The following is an 18615-nucleotide window of genomic DNA, read 5'->3' as shown; positions in this document are numbered from 1 at the left end:
CTCCGCGGTCGGCCGGAAGACCCGGAGAAGCGGACTCCGGGGGCGGCCGGGGTCAGGGGTCAGTCCCCGGAGCGGGCCGGGCTCCGCGGATCCGGGCTTTGCCGCGCGCTCCCCGGCCGTCCGAGCCCTGCAGCCGGGGGAGTGACCGCGCGGGCGGCGGGGCCGGCCCTCCGACGGCGGCGGGCGCACCGGAGCCGGGCCGCGGCGGCGCGAGGACAAAGGGCGGCGGTAAGAGCGGCCGCGCACTGGCCGCGGGGCCGGGTCGGCGGAGCGGGCGGAGGGCGCCGAGCGGGGCCGAGGTGGGGGGACCGGTCGCGGCGCCGCGCGGGGCGCAGCCGGAGGAGCGCGCGGGAGGACGCGCGCACTTTTCCGCCCAGACTCTCCCGGAGCCTGCGGAAGTGTCGGGGTTCGGCCTCGAGGGCTCGCGGGGATCTGGGTGCTGCTGCCCCGTGTGCGTGTGTGAGTGTGCGCGTGTGTGAGTGTGCCAGCGGGATCGTCAGCGTTGGAGTTAAGGAGACCTAGAGCGCGCGCGGAGCGCTTGGCGCATGGTGAGCGCCCCGTAGGTGGGAGCGAATAAAAATGGCAATGATGGTGAGAATCACTGTTTTGAGGGTGCGCACGCGTGCGTGCCTGTCCACGTCTGTGTGTTTGGAGAGGCTGGAGCCATCTCCAACACTTGGGACACGGGGAAATGGGGCTTCTTTCCAGAACCGCCCCGGGACGGTCTTTGAGGGGCTCCGACCCTCGGCAAGGCTGGTTCAGGGCAGGCGGGGGCTTAGTAGCTGGATCCGTTTGGAATCTTGGGAACAAAGACTGCTTCCCTGCGGTCCAAGAAGGTGTGTGTGCGTGTGCGTGCGTGCGTGTGTGTGTGTGTGTGTGTGTCGCCGCCCGCGCGCCAGGCCCGGGGGAGGCCAGGACCATCGCCATTCACGAAGGATGCTGGGCCATTTCGCTGTCAAGCCTCTTTTGATTCCTGGTCATGAAGACCAGCCAGAAAGAGGAACTACTTAATTTGTATACTCAAGTTTTTCTTTAATAAACTTTTTATTCTAGAGGTGTAACTTAGGACTTGAAAGATTTGGGGTTATTTATTTATTTTTTTGGTATCGCAAAGAAACAAAGCTTAAATTTAACTTGATAAAAGCTTTTATTCCTAGTGAGAACGTTTTAATTTCTGCGATGAACACCGTGAGGTCTGGGAGGTTCTGAACTTCCTCTTATATAAATGTTGTGTTAATGTCACCTGGTTTGCAGCACTTTGTAGGAAAAACATTAGTGGAAGGTTTAAAGGCCAGTTAGACTCTTACCTCTTAGAATGTCTTGTGTCTCTGGGCAGAGGTGAGGAATTCCTGCTAACCAGTCCATTGCTCCTAGAGCACTGGTTGTGGATTTGCTCAGAAAAGTTTGTTTCTAGGACCCAAGAACCAAATTTAAGATGTGAAACAGGTGAAACTCAAGTGAGGAGATATTTCTACAAATCTTTTCATACTGCAATCTGGTCCATTTAAAGTTTGTGGGCTTTCCCACTGCGGTGCAGTGGAAACGAACCAGGAGGGTTCATGTTGGGATCCCTGGCCTCGCTCAGTGGGTTAAGGATCCGGCGTTGCTGTGAGCTGTGGTGTAGGTCACAGACGTGGCTTGGATCTGGCATTGCTGTGGCTCTGGCATAGGCCGGCAGCTGCAGCTCCTGTTCTACCCCTAGCCTGGGAACCTCCATATGCCGCGAGTGCGGCCCTAAAAAGCCAAAAAAATAAAAATAAAAAAGTTTATGTTGTGATCTGTGACATTTTCCATCCCGCATAGCAGTGGATGAGGTGGTTTGCTGCTCGTTCTGGAACAAATATATTCATTTTTTTAATAGTTTAAATTGAACTGTAGTTGAGGCACAATATTATATATTACAGGTGTTTAATATAGTGATTCACAATTCTTAAAGGTTACACTCCATTTGTGGTTCTTTTAAAATAGTGGCTATATTCCCTGGGTTGTACCATGTATCCTTGTAGCGTATTTCACACCTGGTGGTTTGTACCTCTTAATCCCTCCCCCATAAGGCCCCTCCACCATCACTCTCCCCTCTGCTAACCACTGGTTTGTTCTCTATATTTGAGAGTCTGCTTCTTCTTTGTTATATTCACTAGTTCATTGCATTTTTTAGATTCCACATGTGGATATAATACAGTATTTGCCTTTCTCTATCTGACTTATTTCACTTAGCGTAATATCCTCTAAGTCCATCCCTGTTACTGCAAATGGCAAAATTTCATTCTTTTTTATGGCTGAGTAGTACTCCATTATACATATACATATATATATCTCACATCTTCTTTATCCTTTCATCTGTTGATGGACACCTGAGTTCCTTCCATGTGTTGGCTATTGTACAAAATGCTGCTGTGAACACTGGGGTGCATATAGCTTTTCGAACTGATTTTTTTTTTGGAACCGATATTCTTTAAAGGGTGAGAAGTACGTTCAGATTGAAACTGACTCCATCCTGGCCTTTTTTGTCATAGCAGATGGTTTAAATGGCTTATTCGTGGTTTACAGCATTTTTAACTAGTGAAATAGTTACACCAATACCTGTAATCTTTTACTGGATGGGTAATTTGAAGCCACACTTTAGTATCTATGTTTTTGTCATTTGAAATAGGAGAGTTTATAATCTAGAGCCTGTCTAGAGCTTTCTCTGCTTAGCGCAACGTTGGTCCCTCTTTCATTCAGCAAGTGATTGACCCAACTCTGAGGTTCGAGTAGATGTTTATCCTGTCACTACCGTTTTATTTGACATGAGAACCCTCCATTTTAAGAAAAGGGTGTCCCGTTTGTGGGGTGAACTTTTGAATTATTTAGAGATCCTACAGTGTTCACAGGCAGTGTCAAAGGAGAGCTAATAAAGGGTTAAAACATTCAGAATGAGAAGAAGATCGACTAACTTAGAGAGAGAGGCAGGTGCCCTGCACCCTGTGCCATGGCCAAAGCCTAGTCATCAGAACCTGAGAGCGACCAGGACACTTAGGCAAAGGCTGTGGCGTGGCCCCTTCAGGCGTTGTGTGGGTGAAGGGAGCGTGCTTTTAAGAATCCACATTCCCTCTCCAGCCTGTGTCAGGGGTTCGGAGGGCCTTTGTGGGGGTAACTGACCATTAGGGCCGGCGGAGGGCCGCTCATGGAGCCCTGGCCTGGCCATTCCAAAGGCGCCACGAATCCGAATCTCTTCAAAAGTTTGCAGTCAGGTCATTTTCGCAGGTCACACACTGCTTCATGGGCACGCTTGTCTTTTTGGTTCAGTCTCTGGATGTGTAGATACATTGCAGTCCTTTAAAGCTAAATGCCCCTTAAAAAGCCCCAACAGGATGGCGAAGACTATTGTAAAAGTTGTATTTGTGACATAAAACTTAAAAACATATAGAAGAGTTTTTTAAAAAGGGAAAACTGGAAATCTGTGATCCGGATATAATTGCTGTTAATACTTTGGTGTATTTTTTCTGGTAGTGAAACTAAATTCTGGGAGTTCCCTGGTGGTCTAGAAGTTAAGGACTTGGCATTGTCACTGCTGTGGCTTGGGTTCCTGCTATGGCCCGAGTTTGATCCCTGGCCCAGGAACTTCTGCATGCTATGGGCATGGCTAAAAACCCAGTTAAATTCTATATGCTTCTAAACATTGGCATATGTGTATAATTATCTATAATATGTATTATACATAGTATCTATAATATATATTATAGCTATAATATCTATGTTATTTTGTGTCTTTCTCATATAAAAGTTACATTATGAATATACTTCTCGTTGTTTCATTGATATTTTAAATTACAACTTCATATTCTATTTTGTGGATAAATTACAATTTAACTCTTTCTCTGAAAGAGTCGGGCTTTTCCTCTTATTTGTGCTTTTGATGTTCTTTGCATTTTGATAACACGTCACTGAATGACGGTAATACACATTTCTGAAACTTCACTGCTGTTAGAAAATGGCAAGGAGTTCCTGTCGTGGCGCAGTGGTAACAAATCCGACTAGGAACCATGAGGTTGCGAGTTTGATCCCTGGCCTCGCTCAGTGGGTTAAGGATCCGGCGTTGCCGTAAGCTGTGGTGTAGGTGGCAGACGCAGCTTGGATCCTGCGTGGCTGTGGTGTAGGCTGGCGGCTGCAGCTCCAGTTCAACCCCTAACCTGGGAACCTCCTGATACTGTGGGTGCAGCCCAAAAATCCAAAAAAAAAAAAAGCAAAAAAAAAATTTAACTTCAAGAATATACATTGGGAAACTATGCAGTCTTACCTCGGTTCTCTCCGTCTCTTAGCTCACTCCTAATTATCTCATGCCAAGTATCTCTGTCCCTAAAACACAAATAATTTGCATTTTGTTTACCTCCCCACATTATGGGCTTCTTGGGGAAAGCAATGTGTCTTCGTTTTTTGTGACTCCCTCTAGTGGCCAACCAAGGCTTGGCATGGCACGGGTGGTCAAAATATTCTTTTGGGAGAGTTTTCTCCCAGGGTCTGTGTGGGAACCCAAGTCTTCTCAGAGATGTGCCATGACAGAGCTTGATCCAGCTGACTCCCAGGACCCCTTTTTTTTTTGGCCATGCATATGGAAGTTCCCTGGCCTGGGATCGAACCCACGCCACAGCAGCAACTTGAGCCACTGCTGTGACAACGCTGGATCCTTAACCGGCTGTGCCACAAGGGAACTCCCCCATGACCTTTTTATTGTGGAAAACTTCAAACATCTGCAGAAGTCAAAAGATCACGTAATGAACTTCTGCGTCATCTCATCCAGTGTCACAATTGTGAACACTGTGTCAATTTTGTTTCTTCCATCTCCTCTGTCCTCACACTGCAACCCTCCGGGATTACCCTGAATTAAATCCAAAATATGACGGCATTTCATGCCCCTGTGTTTGTGATGGTGAGTTTGCCTCTGAATCCACTGAGAAGGGTGTGTTTGGGGGCAGGAAGTGCTGCTGGGAGGCTGTGTAACAGACGGGCGAGGGAGCTGGGCCGGCGCTTGTGTAACTTGTTTGGCTTTGACCTTGAGAGAGTTGGCTCTCTGGCTCACCTGCCTGTCCCCCGAGGGGCTTAGCCTGGTTCATCCATAAATTTCCTTTCCAGTTACTTTCTTCGAGCTCAGGTCTGCCTTCCAGGTGAATGTGGGGGTCATCAAACAGTAGTTGCTGGACCGGCAGCTTTGACGTCCCCAGGGAACTGGTACAAAATGCAGATTCTCAGGTCCCGCATCTCCCCCTACGCAGAGGCTCTGGGAAGGGGGACAGGTGGCTGGCGAACACCCTCTAGGTGAGTCTACTGAACAGCCAGCCTTGAGAACCACGAATTTGTGAAGGTAGCCAAGAGATCTATAAGCTTTTAACAAAACAAAACAACCACAGAAGCAAAACCCTGGTGGAAATTGTGCATTTACCCCTCATTGAGTGTGGCAAATCAGTGCAGTCTCAGCGTCTCCCCTCCGTGCAGAATGACACCAATGGTGCGGGGCTGTGGGAGCTTCTGTGGATCAGGAACTCTGAGTCATAGCTTCAGTTCTTGACTCAGAAAGATTCGGGAGAGATTGATTAGAGAAAATCTGAACTGAGAAATTTTGGCATAAAACTGTTGGCAATTTTCATTTAAAGACAAAAACAAAAAAGCCAAGGCTGAGAACTGTTTCACAGGACACACCACATTGGGAGTGACCTGCCTGTTTGCTGTCTTATCTCCCCTGTCGCCTGTGGCCAGTCCTCTGAAGGATCAGGTCCCCTTGCTCGCCGTGGTGCCCCAGCCATCGGCACAAAGGCTGATCCGTCGCCTGGGCTCAGTAAATATTTGAGGCATGAATGCACTTTTGTTCTTTAGGGAACTTGCTGAACTCCGGGCAGAGACAAGCCTAAAACTGGTGGAAACAATTAGAGAACCGTGAAGGGTTCTATTTTGAGGTCTTGACTCCAGCATAGGAGAGTTTGAGCCAGAAGGTCAGTTTGTTTCATATTTGTCACATGTAAGTGTCTGTTATGTGTTTAGCAATGTCTTGGACTCTGGGGAGAAGAATGGAAGGTAGGATGGGAGTAAAACAAGGACCTCATGCCTGTGAGCATCTCATTGGTTGAGAATCACCTCTCATTCCAGTGCTTTTAGGCACACGGGTTAGCTGAATAATAATCATGAGAATGAGAATAAATTATTATTATAGGCACTGCAATCCTTGGGTATCTACCACATAAAAAGTATTCTGTTCTGGAGTTCCCATGGTGGCGCAGTGGTTAACGAATCCGACTAGGAACCATGAGGTTGCGGGTTCGGTCCCTGGCCTTGCTCGGTGGGTTGAGGATCCAGCGTTGCCGTGAGCTGGGGTGTGGGTTGCAGACACGGCTCAGGTCCCGCGTTGCTGTGGCTGTGGTGTAGGCTGGCAGCTGTAGCTCCGATTGGACCCCTAGCCTGGGAACCTCCATATGCTGTGGGAGCGGCCCAAGAAATGGCAAAAAAAAAGACAAAAAAAAAAAAGTATTCTGTTTTTCTGTCCTCTGTACTGTTCTCTGATGTGAACTAATTGGTAAGTTTTGAAATTTTGTCTTTTAATGGAGGGAATTAAAGACTCACCGGTATCTTCATTTGTAAGAATTAAGAACAAGGTTAGAAAGTTGTTTCCAAAATTTAAAAACCTGCAGACGTGATGGTCTGTAAAGGTAACACGTGTTTTAGCAACAAAATTCCGTTGTTTAATACATAAATATTTATTGAGGATGCACTGCATGCCAAGTACTAGTCGAAATGCTGTGGATACATCCGTGAACAGAATAAGCAATTCCTGCCCTCATGGAGTTTACATTCGAGTGGCGGGACTGGCTGTGAACTTCCGTACTGTGATTTTCATTTTCTAGAAAATAAGGCACAGATTCTGTTAGCTAAGATCATAGCCTGGCCACGTGTAGACTGTCATATGTTGTAATCCACGGAGACAGGTGGACAGGTGCGGGCATTCAGCCAACCCCTCTGAGCTGTAGGGTGCAGTTTCCTCATGATGCCTCTCCCGCCGTGTGTGACACATGCACCGGGGGGTCCGGGGAGCCAGGCTCAGTCCATCATCACCAGAGCTTAAAGGACGTATGATTTTTAAAGTAAAGAATACGTAAGAGTAAAGATCCAATATTGCCTTCTCGCCCTGCTCTGTGTGTGAGCTGTCATAACAAAATACCATAGACTGAGTAGCTTAAACAACAGAAATTTATTTCTCACAATTCTGGAGGCTAGAAATTCAAGATCAAGGGTCTGGCTGATTTGGTTTCTGGTGAGAGCTCTTCCCGGCTTGTAGGTGTCTTCTCATGGCCACTCCTCCCCTCCTCCCCCAGCAGGATGGGAGGAGAGAAAGAGGGAAGGGGTAAGGAGGGGGGGAGCTCTCTTTGCTGTCTCTTCTGATAAGGACACTAACGCTATTGATCAGCCCCCCCCCTTTCTGACCTCACTTAGCCTCAATCACCTCCTTTGAGGCTTTGTCTTCAACTACAGCCACACTGGGAATTAGGGCTGCAACATATGAATTTTGAGGGGACACAAGTCTTTAGTCTATGGCACACTCCAAAGGGTGCCTGCTTAGGTGAGCACACTCAGTTTCAGAGTCTGCAGTTCTAGGCTTGTTTGCAAGATCACACAGGGGGCTCCCGGGACTGGTGTGGGGGGCTTCAGGGAGGACCCAGACTCTTCCGCTATAGTGAGTAAGGTTGGAGGCCACCCAGGCGACCCCGTTGTCATCAGTGAGCTTTTCTGTGTCTGGCATGGAGACTGGGGGTGTACGCCCCTGTGCAGCCTGAGGCAGTGCAGGACACGGTACTTCCCTGTGGGTGTTTGTGGGTTCTTGGTGGACAGTTTGGATGGGACACAGCACATAAAAATTGCTAAGTCCTGTATAAAAGAGATGATTAATGAGAACCTACTGCACCGCACAGGACCGTCTACTCAAGAGCTTGTAATAAGCTGTATGGGAAAAAAGAATGGACATAGGCGTATGTGTGACGAATTCACTTTGCTGTACACCTGAAACTAATACAGTATCGTAAGTCCACTGAATTCCAATACAATTAAATCGTCAAAAATTGCTAAGTCCTCCAGAGAGCAAGCACTCCTGGATTTGAGCCATCAGATGAATCCCTGGTCACACTATGACCATTATTCACACGGTTCTTAAATGTACTTATTTGGGTGTTGAAGGCACACACAGAGACCACCCTTTACGAAGGATCCCGGCTCAGGGTCTCTGCTTCAGTCTTGACTAAGGATTCTGTTCCTTCCCTGTGCCTCTGCTCCCTTCTTTGCCTGATGTTCTTCTGTTAGACGTGCATGTGATCCGTTTAGGAATAATATGCCTGGAAACCCCTCTGGACCCTGGATTTACTAGGGCTTCCTTGCTCTTTAAAATCCATCATTCCAGGAGTTCCCGTTGTGGCTCAGTGGGTTATGAACCCAACTGGTATCTAGGAGGATGCGGGTTCCATCCCTGGCCTCTCTCAGTGGGTTAAGGATCTGGTGTTGCTGGGAGCTGTGGTGTAGGTCGTGGATGTGGCTCGGATCCCACACTGCTGTGGGAGGTGTGGTCTGAGGTGCCCCCAACACTAAAACCATTTTCCCTGACTTCTCATCCCAAACTCCGGAGACTTTAGCATTGTCCGGTATTTTCTGGATCAGCTAGTTTGATCCAGGGACTAACCGCCTTAGCATCGCCTGGGAATGCGTTAGAAATGTAACTTCTTGGGTCCCATGTAACTTCTTGCAGACCATATATATGCATTAGAATCTTCGATGAATCTGAAGCCCTCCAAGCGCGTCTTTGGGTCTTTGGCGTGGTGCAGGGTGAGGAACGCTGCTCTGGGAAGCTGCTCTGGCTCTGCCCCGGCCAGAGGTCGCTGGAAGGGATCTTTGGTCTAGAAATCCGAGTCCATTCCCGACGCGGCGCAGCTTGCCTTAGACGATGCTAACCCTCCGTCTGCTGACACGGTGGCTGATTGGAGTGGTTACGCTCACGGGAGTGTGGTTAAAGGCTGGTTGTCTGGGGTCCTGTAGACCCAGGGTCACATGTGAATGACACTTGGCCGAGGGACTTGATCTTCTCTAGGTCTGTTTTTTCATCCGTAAAATGGGGTCAATGATAACAAACACCTTGTAGTTTTTTATACAAGGAGAGGGGTGGCAAGAATTCAGTGTGTTGCATGTTAAGAGTTAGAACATCATCTTAGATGTAGAAAGAGCCCGAACTCCCTCCTCCCCCCTCCCTCCTCCCCCCTCCCTCCTCCCCCTCCTCCTTCTTCACCTCCCCTCCTTCTTCCTCCCCCTCCTCCCCCCTCCGCCTGCTGCTGCCGCCACCACTATTACTCCTTCCCGCCACCACTATTACTCCTTCCCCTCTTCCTCTGACACGTCCTTCTCCTTTTCATTACTGTTACTGTTACCGTTATTATTGTTATGATACTATCACCCTCAGGTGTAGGTCGCAGACTTGGCTCAGATCTGGTGTTGCTGTGGCTCTGGCGTAGGCTGGCAGCTACAGCTCTGATTAGACCCCTAGCCTGAGAACCTCCATATGCTGCGGGTGTGGCCCTAAAAAGACCAAAAAAAAAAAAAAAAATCATTCCTTCTTATTGGTTGTATTGGCCACATCGTAACCATTAGCCTGTTGAAGAATATCCAAATTGTTTCTGGGTTCTGGCTCTTATAAATAAAGCTGGTCTTGACATTGGTGCACAGGTTTTTGTTTAATAACTTTTAATTTTTGTGGCATAAACACCCAAGAGTGCAGTGGCTGGGTCTTCTGGTAGTGGCATGTTCAATTGTATAAGAACTCGCAAAACAGTGTTGCAGAGTGTCTGTGCTATCATTTTCCATCCCCACTAGCAAAGCACGAAGATCCAGTTTCTCTGCATTCTTCACATTTGGTATTGTCACTTTTTCACTCTTTTCTTTTTTCTTTTTTTTTTTTTTTGTCTTTTGTCTTTTTTTTTAGGGCTGCACCCGCAGCATGTGAAGGTTCCCAGGCTAGGGGTTGAATTGGAGCTGCTGCTGCCGGCCTACACCACAGCCACAGCAATGCCAGATCCTTAACCCACTGAGTGAGGCCAGGGATCGAACCCCCGTCCTCATGGATACTAGTCAGTTTCGTTAACCACTGAGCCACGATGGGAACTCCTGTCACTCTTTTTTTTTTAAGACATTCTGGTGAGTGTGCAGTGAAATCTTATGGTGGGTTTAATTTGTATTTTCCTCTTGGCTAATGAAGCTGAACATCTTTTTGTGGTTTATGCACTTCTTTATCCTTCGGTAAAGTGTCTCTTTGTATCTTCTGCCCGTTTTCTCATTGGATTTTTTAAACTGTTTAATTTGGGAGTTGAAAAATATTACAAGTGTGAGTCTTTTGTTGGATACGAAGCTTGCAACTATTTTCTTCCGTTCTGCAGCTTGTCTTTTAGTTTTCCTAGCAGGGTCTTTTGCAGAGCAAAACTTAAATTCTGATGAGGTACAGCGTATCAGCTTATCATTTTGCGATTGTGCCTTTGGTGTCAAGCCTAAAACCTTTTTGCTTAGCCATAGATCATGAAGAGTTCAGCTGTTGTTTTCTAGAGGTTTTCTAGTTTTGTTTTCCATGTCAGTCTGTGACGCATTTTGAGGTGATTTTTATATAAGGTATAAAGGTTTAGGTTAAGGTTCATGTCTTTGCCTGTGGGTATCCAGATGTTCTGGCACCTTTTGTTGAAAAGGCTGTCTGTCTTCACTGAATTGCTTTTGCCCTGATTTCTTCTAAGATTTTAAGAATTGGTGCTTTTTATTATCAAGGCAAATATGCCAGGCTACATAAGTGCCCACAGTTTTCTGTTTTATTTTATTTTTCTTTTTGTTTTTGCATATGAACGTTCCTGGGCCAGGGATCAAACCCTCGCCACAGCAGTGACCCAAGCCATTGCAGTGACAATGCTAGATCCTTAACCCGCTGCACCACAGTGGAAACTCCTAAGGGCCTGCAGTTTGTACAGTAAATTTGAGATGCTTGCATAGCTAATTACAGTCAGGAGATGGGTCAGCAGTTCCGCTTAGGGACGTGGCGGGGGCGTCAGGATTTGATGCCAGTTGGGGGAGGGAGAGTCAGGGCAAGAGGACTCTGGGTGGAAGGCTGAGTTGCTCTGGAGTTTTGCTGCTGCTGTAGAGCTGGGCAGTCTCCCTCTTCCAGGCAGGGGTGATGACACTGCGTGTTCTGGGCCAACCTGGGGCACGCTGACCTGCGGTGGAGTCGACCTTGTGGGCGGCATGGGCAAGACCGGGTTAGCTTCCCACTTGGTCCCTTCCGTCAGCTGCAGCCCTGCCCCATCCTGGGCATGTCAGCTGCCAGCTCCTCTCAGGCTCCCCCCTCCCTTTTCCCCACTGTGACCTCCAGCGGCTGGCTGGCTGCTTCCAAACTGGGGTCGGGGACCCGGAGCCCTCCAGTGCAACTCGGAAAGTGTGGGTTGACATTTGAAAAAGGATTTTGATTAGTTTAAAATGTTCTATGCCACATGCGGGGAGCCGAGAAAATGCAGGGACTCAAAAAAGGACCTTGCCGGATGGCAGAAAAACCTGAAGGCATGTTCTTAACCAAGAAAGGGAGCCCACCCGAACGGTACAAGCCGAAGGTGGGCTTTTGGTCAGGAAAAAAGCTCACCTGAACGGTGCATGCCGAAGGTGGGCCTCTGGTACAAGCCGAGGGCAGGCCCCAGGTACACAGCTCTCACTTGGATGTTGATGGGGAAGAATTAAGGCTTTCCTGGGAAAGCAATTTCCATGTTTGCCCTGGAGAACATGGACTGTTTCTCGGGTGACCTAGTCTTTCCTGCTGTTTTATTTGTTATTCAGTTTTCCTCAGTCTTTCCTGATCATTTACTTATTATTCTTATTTCCCATTCTTATTGTCCTGTGGTGATTTGTGATTTAACAAAATTACAACAATAATATAATAAGAATTTCATCCTGAAGGACTTTCCCCTATTTAAATCCAACTTAATCAAAACATAGTGTTTATCTATTAATTAGTTATACAGTAAACTTTAGAGTTAGGATTTTAATGAGGGTCCTAGAAGTTAGACATATATTATTCTTGACCAAAAGACACCTAGCTCTGAGTTATAGAAGCTTTTACGTGATAGCTAGTTAAGTTGGTTTATATTTTCTTACACTGTCTCCCTGCCATAACGTTTTAAGGATAAGCACCAGTCTAAAAACAAGATTTGTGAAGGCCAAATTCTCGTGTCTGTGACCTCTTCAACTTGTGGAGACTGGCTGGCCGTGGGATGATTTGTGCTGTCCCCTCCTTTCCATGATGTATGGTACCGGATTGCCCCTAAGTTGTACCACTAAGTTTAGTTAAAACAAAGATCTTAAAACATGATGTGTGGCTGCTGTACCATGTAACAGTTGACCACTGTACTTTTAACACTGTGATGTAATCTGCAGCAAAAAGCTGTCCATAGAATCAACCACTGTTGCCAATAAAATCTGAGCAGTCCAGCGCCCTGAAAGAAGGGACAAAGAGGCCGTCTCCGTCATTGCACATTCGCCGACGCCGCATCCCTCTCCGATCGGGAAAAAGCGGACGCTCCTTGGTCGCCGGAGCGGGCCTCTGGCAGCCACACACACATGTTCATAGGAGCAAAAGTTGAGAGCGTGATTCAACAAAATGATTTTGATTATTTTAAAATGTTCTATGCCACACAAACGTGTTCATAGGAGAAAAAGTTGAGAGCGTGATTCAATAAAATGTACCTGTAATCTCTGTAGCCTGAGATAATCCCTGTAATTATTAATTTGGAAGGAAGATTATTTTTCTGTGTGTGTGTGTGTGTGTGTGGTGTGTTTTCTGCTCATGTCTTTCAGCAGCTGGGCAAGGAAAATGCAAAGCTGGTTTGGGGGTCCGGGGCCGTGGGGGGGGGGCAGGAAAAAGGAAATTGTTCTCTCATTGGCTGAATCTGGAGAGAGGTTGGGAGCCCACTGACTGCAGTGCAGATGAGGCTGTGTGTGTGAGGTCCCCAAAGGGGGTCACAGCTGCCCCGAAAGTGGGAGCACCAAGGCCGGCCGGGGGCCAGTGCTGCCAGAATGATCTTTTGTGTCCCCTGCTCAGCTGTCCAGGCTCCCGGCTGAGGACATCAAAGACACGTCTAAACACTGTGATCTGGCCCCATCCTTTGCCCCACCTGCAGAAGGGGGTCTCCCCAAAGGGAGCCCAGAAGAGCAGAGCCCCTGGGTTCTATCACACTCTTCATTCCTGGCAAAAGCGGGTCAATGATATTTGCATGAGCTGTGCATATCCATCACTCTGTTTTGTTCTGGGGAAGATTTATTTATTTACTTTCCTGATTAAAAGATTAAAAAGCATTTTTTGGAGTTCCCATTGTGACTCAGCCAGTTAAGGGCCTGACATTCTCTCCGTGAGGATGTGAGTTCCATCCTTGGTCTTGCTCCGTGGGTTAAGGATCTGGGGTGATGGTGTAGGCCGCGGCTGCAGCTCAACCCTAGCTCGGGAACTTCCAAATGCTGCAGGTGCAGGTGCAGCCATAAAAGGGAAAAAAAAAAAATGGATTTTTTTTTTTCAAATGTCAAATGTTATATGTCTTCATTGCAGAAAACTTAAAAAACACGGAAAAATACAAACCAAAAAACTAAAACTCCTCCACCTAGAAATAACCAAGTTCTTCTCATCTTTTTTATGTCCATATCTAATAGAAAATGAACCAAAAATGCTACCATCCTGTATACACAGCCTTCCTGTATGTAATGCTAGCTGTGCTAGGATTTTTTTTAACCATGTCGTTACCGTAAATATTCTACTACACGAGCATCGATATCTGCAGAGTAGTGTATCAGATATCCCTTTTATGTGATTTCTTTACATTTTAGTATTGTCTAAAAAAAATAACATGGGGAGTTCCCGTCGTGGCGCAGTGGTTAACGAATCCGACTAGGAACCATGAGGTTGCAGGTTCGGTCCCTGCCCTTGCTCAGTGGGTTAAGGATCCAGCGTTGCCGAGAGCTGTGGTGTAGGTTGCAGACGCGGCTTGGATCCCACGTTGCTGTGGCTCTGGCGTAGGCCGGTGGCTACAGCTCCGATTGGACCCCTAGCCTGGGAACCTCCATGTGCCGCGGGAGCGGCCCAAAGAAATAGCAAAAAGACAAAAAAAAAAAAAAAATAACATGGTATTGTTGCCATTTCTGGTTAGTGACTGGATCTTACTGGAGCCCGCTAAACTTTGTATAAAATTACCTGCTTTGCTTATAGTAACTTTGTAAAAGTATCATTCAAATAACAGATTGCTACTCTATTAGTTAAAAGGGGACAGTTGCTTCCAAAGAGGGAACCCCTGAGACTCAGTGTTGCTGAGCCAATAGTGGGTACTTGACATCTGTCCAGCCGAGAAGGAATCCTGATCAGATTGCTGAGCATCTCTGTGGAGAAAGGCTGAGAACGGGATGGTGCGTAGGTCCCTGGTGCATGTTCCTGGGGCAGCTTTCGGTTAAGAAACAACCAAGAAAGTTGGGAGTGTCCTGGCAGACTGGTTGGGGTTCGGTGTTAGCCTGTGATGTAAGAAATGTCCCACGTGATGCCCATGTGATGCCGTTTTACTCCACCTTTTCGTCTGTGATGTGACTTGGCTGCGATGCGGGGCTCAGGTTTGCAGCCCTGCTTGGAGTCCTCGGGCACACGCTGTGACAGGCTCTGTCTTCATACTGTCCACACTGCGTGTCGTTGCCTATTTACCTGCACTTTCCCTGCAGGAATTGCCCAACTTTTCTTTCTTTCTTTCTTTTTCTTTTTTTTTTTTTTAATTTTTTTTATTTTTTGCTTTTTAGGGCCACTCCCATGGCATATGGAAGTTCCCAGGCTAAGGGTCGAATCGAAGCTACAGCTGCCGGCCTACACCACAGCCACAGCAACGCAGGATCTGAGCTGCATCTGCAATCTACACCACAGCCTACGGCAACACTGGGTCCGTAACCCACTGAATGAGGCCAGGGATTGAACCTGCGTCCTCATGGATACTAGTCGGATTCACTTCCGACTCGCCACAGCGGGAACTCCTCCTTTTAGGTTTGCAGACCCGGTGCAACCTGCTGCTTCTCTCAGTTCATCCGTTTGCTCCTTTAATAGTGTATCTATCTGAATAAAGGCAATAATGACAAATACGATGAAAACATTTACTGGCCACAGATATTGTTTGTCAGATACTTCATCTGTCTCTCCATGTACTTTCTGCATTGCGTTTTTGTTTGTTTGTTTTGTTTTGGTCTTTTTATGGCCGCACCCGCAGCATATGGAAGTTCCAGGCTAGGGGTTGAATGGGAGCTGCAGCCGCAGCCATAGGGGATCTGAGCCACATCTGCGACCTACACCACAGCTCACAGCAACACTGGATCCTTAACCCTCTGAGTGAGACCCGGGGTCAAACCTGCATCCCCATGGATACCAGTCAGGTTCATTAGCGATGAGTCATAACGGGAGCTCCTCAGCATCGTGTTAGCCGTAGCACCTGGTGTAATGAAGGCCCAAGGGAGGCTGCGTAAAGCATCATTTAATGCTTGGAACAGGCCCTCAGAGGTAGGTGTTACTGTCCCCATGTCACAGTTGAGGACCAGAGGGCTGAGGGAGTCCCAAGGACAGGGGCATGCAGCCGGAAGGGGTCACTTGGGCTTCAAACTGAGGTCTCTCTGGCCTCAAGGCTGTGTGGGGCAGGCTTCATGGGCAGTGCTGGAAAAGGAGGGCCACAGCGCTGACGGGCTCAAAAGAAGATTCCAGAAGATGAGGAGACCACGTGGTGGTCGTGGTGCCTCGTCGCAGCCACCAGCTTGCACAGCGCTTTCACACGCCCTGGGTCAGAGACGGCCTTCCGGCCCAGACGCCCTTGTTATTTAAGGTTGTTGGAAGAGGCCATCGACTCTTTCATTGGTTTCCTCATAAATTCTTGTGACCAACGGCTGTGGGGAAAAAAGAATTAAAAACAAACACCCCCCCCCCAAAAAAAACCCCTCTGGCTCCTGATCCCAGAGTCCTTCCTGATGTGGAAACCATCAGAGAGTTATCAGCAAGCCAGAAAACATGAGTGTAGCAGCTGCTGCCGCTCTTAACATCATTTTTACGTCTTGATCTACTTCGGTGCGATGGCAATAGTTCCTTCCAGCTGGTAACTCTGATAGAATATTCTTTTTGCAAGGGTGAATCAAAAACACTTCCCCCCAAAAAACCAAACAGAAAACCCCAAGCCCGAAACACGTCCAAATCTCTGTGTGATATACAGTGAGTTTAGAGAGGGGCAGGCGTCCATCAAGATCTCGGTCAAGGACAGACCCAGCCCCAGAACATTCATTTCGGTCCTTGAGGAACTCCAGGCGTAACGAAGCAATGCGCTGCAACACGTGATGCAAGTGGGTGAACTGGTCAGCAGACACTGGCAGGAAGGCGGTAGTCAGTTCTGCTCCTCCTAAGGATGAAATGGGTGGAAATGAAAATGTTTCGTGTTTTTGTAACGTTTATTTGGGGGAGGTCCCGTTGCGGCTCAGTGGAAACGAATCTGACCAGGATCCACGAGGACGCAGGTTGGATCCCTGGCCTCGCTCAGTGGGTTGAGGATCCGGGGGCTACGGCTCCAGTTTCACCCCCAGCCTGGGAACCTCCCTCTGCCACGGAGGCAGCCCTGAAAAGACTGAACAAGAAAAAGTTTATTTTATTGAAGCATCGTTGACGTGCAATGCTGTGTTAATTTCTGCTGCGTGGCACAGTGATTCAGTTCTATGTGTGTGCATTCTTTTTCACATTCCCTTGCTTTGTGGTTTATATTGAATAGAGTTCCCTGTGCTGTACGGTCGGACTGAGAGTGTTTAAGGTTGGCAGACCTTCAGGGTTGGGGGAGGGGGGCGGCGAGAGAGAGCAGTTTGCCCGAGGTTCTGAAATGCGGAGGTGACAGGCTGGCATCACAGTGACCATGTTTGCTTATTGCTATAGAGCAATTATTTTCTGAGCACCTGCCGTGTGTCGGGCACCAGGACAGCCCAGTGAGCTGCCCCCACAGCTCCCATGGGTGCAGGTGTTGAGGCTGTATGGGGAGGGGGGTTAGACTTTATCCCACAGTCCCTGGATGAACAAGGAAGGAGGCCCCCTGAAGAAAGTTCCAGAGAGCAGAGAGCAAAGAAACCTGACCTCGATAGGAACTTGATCCGCAGATGACTTGGCAGGACCTGTGAGGCCTGGGGCAAGGCCAGAGGGAGCTTGGTCCTGACCCAAGAAGCCGTGTGAGCCTCGGAGGTCAGACTCAGTGGGGTCAGCGCCTGCAGGGGGCAGGAGGGGGGCATGTCTGGAGGGCAGAGGTGGCAGCCAGGAGCAGGAGGAAGCTGCTGCAGGGGCCTAAGCAGGGATGGGGTCGGGGGGGGGTTGAGGGGGGTGTGGAAGTGGGATCCGGGGATGGGTCAGTGGGCTGCCCCTCGGCTCTGTCCTTTCCAAGCTGCCCCTGGAAACTTGATGTTTTCTGCGAAGCTGTTTTGGGGGTGTTCAGCAGATGGCGCTGAAGGGGGCTGGGGGGGTGAGCCTTCCTCGGCACCTCCAGTGGAGACCGCGCCATGTGGATCCGGAGTCCATGGTGAGCCTTTTTCAGACAAGCGCCACGGTGGCACTTCCTCTGTGGCTGGACCTGTAACATCTGGAGAGTTCGAGGCACGGGGGCCGATAATGGGGCGACCCCTCTTCTTGCTGGTCCCCACCCTCCCGTTTGAAAGTCCCGCAGAATCCCAGGCTTCTAAGCAACCTGATGTTTGCGGGGGGGGGGGGGGGGGCGCGATCTCGCCTTTCTTCTCTGCTTGAAACTTGCAGTCCACGCTGCGGTGGGCTGGGGGTGGGGCAGTGGATTTCAGTGTCACCACGTGGACGCACGCGGCTCTTGGTCCTTGGTGGCAGGGGAGGAAAGGTGTCCTCTGCACGTCCCAGCGGGTGCACCTGTGACACAAGGCGCCTGGTCGTTCCACACACAGCCTGAGCGAAGCCCGTGCCTGCCTCCTCCTTGTCTCCTGACTCCAGCTTCTTCGATGAAGGGAGGAACCAAGTCGGGGCCTCTGACAGCCGTAGATGCTGCAGCTCCATTCAGATTTTCAGTTCACCACCCCCCACTGGCCAAGAGAGGGAGTCTCTTTCCTTCCTGTCTTCCTTTCCTCTGTTGGCCGTGTGTGTGTGTGTGTGTGTGTGTGTGTGTGTGTGTGTGTGTGTGTGTGAGAGAGAGAGAGAGAGAGAGAGAGAGAGAGAGAGAGAGAGAGAGAGAGATGGGTTGGGGGCAGGTGGTGGGACATTGGTTCAGTCCCTCTCATGATTGAAGGTGGATGGACGCAGACTTCATCTAGTTCACTTCCTGAATCCTGTTCCCGGGTGAGATTGGGGCACAGACAGCTTCTCCAGGATGCATAAATAGAAGATAGACATCCGTGCCCTCAGCTCTGGTGGCACCTGGTCAATTAAATTCATTTAATTCTGAAGAGGTCAAGCAGGAGAGACGTGCCCCCCACCCAGAAGGGCCCTGCTTTCTCCACACGCCTGGAGGGGCTGGAATGAGTTTAAACATGCATTTAAAAGTTTCTTTGGGA

At 48.7% G+C, this 18615-nt stretch overlaps 1 protein-coding gene across 3 annotated transcripts in view; it reads left to right on the top strand.

Moving 5' to 3' along the window:
- The window catches only part of GREB1 (growth regulating estrogen receptor binding 1), a 136347-nt gene continuing 117732 nt past the window's right edge, over positions 1–18615 (top strand). For 2 of the 3 annotated variants that reach the window (XR_014842552.1, XM_085019963.1), the window contains exon 1: positions 47–228. The gene's annotated coding sequence lies outside the window, so the exon portion shown is untranslated. Of the gene's footprint in view, positions 229–18615 lie in introns of all 3 variants that reach the window. The other variant, XM_021087828.2, reaches the window with a different exon arrangement.

The sequence above is a fragment of the Sus scrofa genome, chromosome 3 (genome assembly GCF_054392235.1).
Source record: "Sus scrofa isolate SSC_HxYL_T2T_F1_AM1 chromosome 3, Sscrofa_HxYL_maternal_Yorkshire_Landrace_v2.0, whole genome shotgun sequence".
Lineage (NCBI taxonomy): Eukaryota > Metazoa > Chordata > Mammalia > Artiodactyla > Suidae > Sus > Sus scrofa.
The sequence above is the reverse complement of the archived record's forward strand: the minus strand, read 5'-3'. Positions and strand labels throughout refer to the sequence as shown.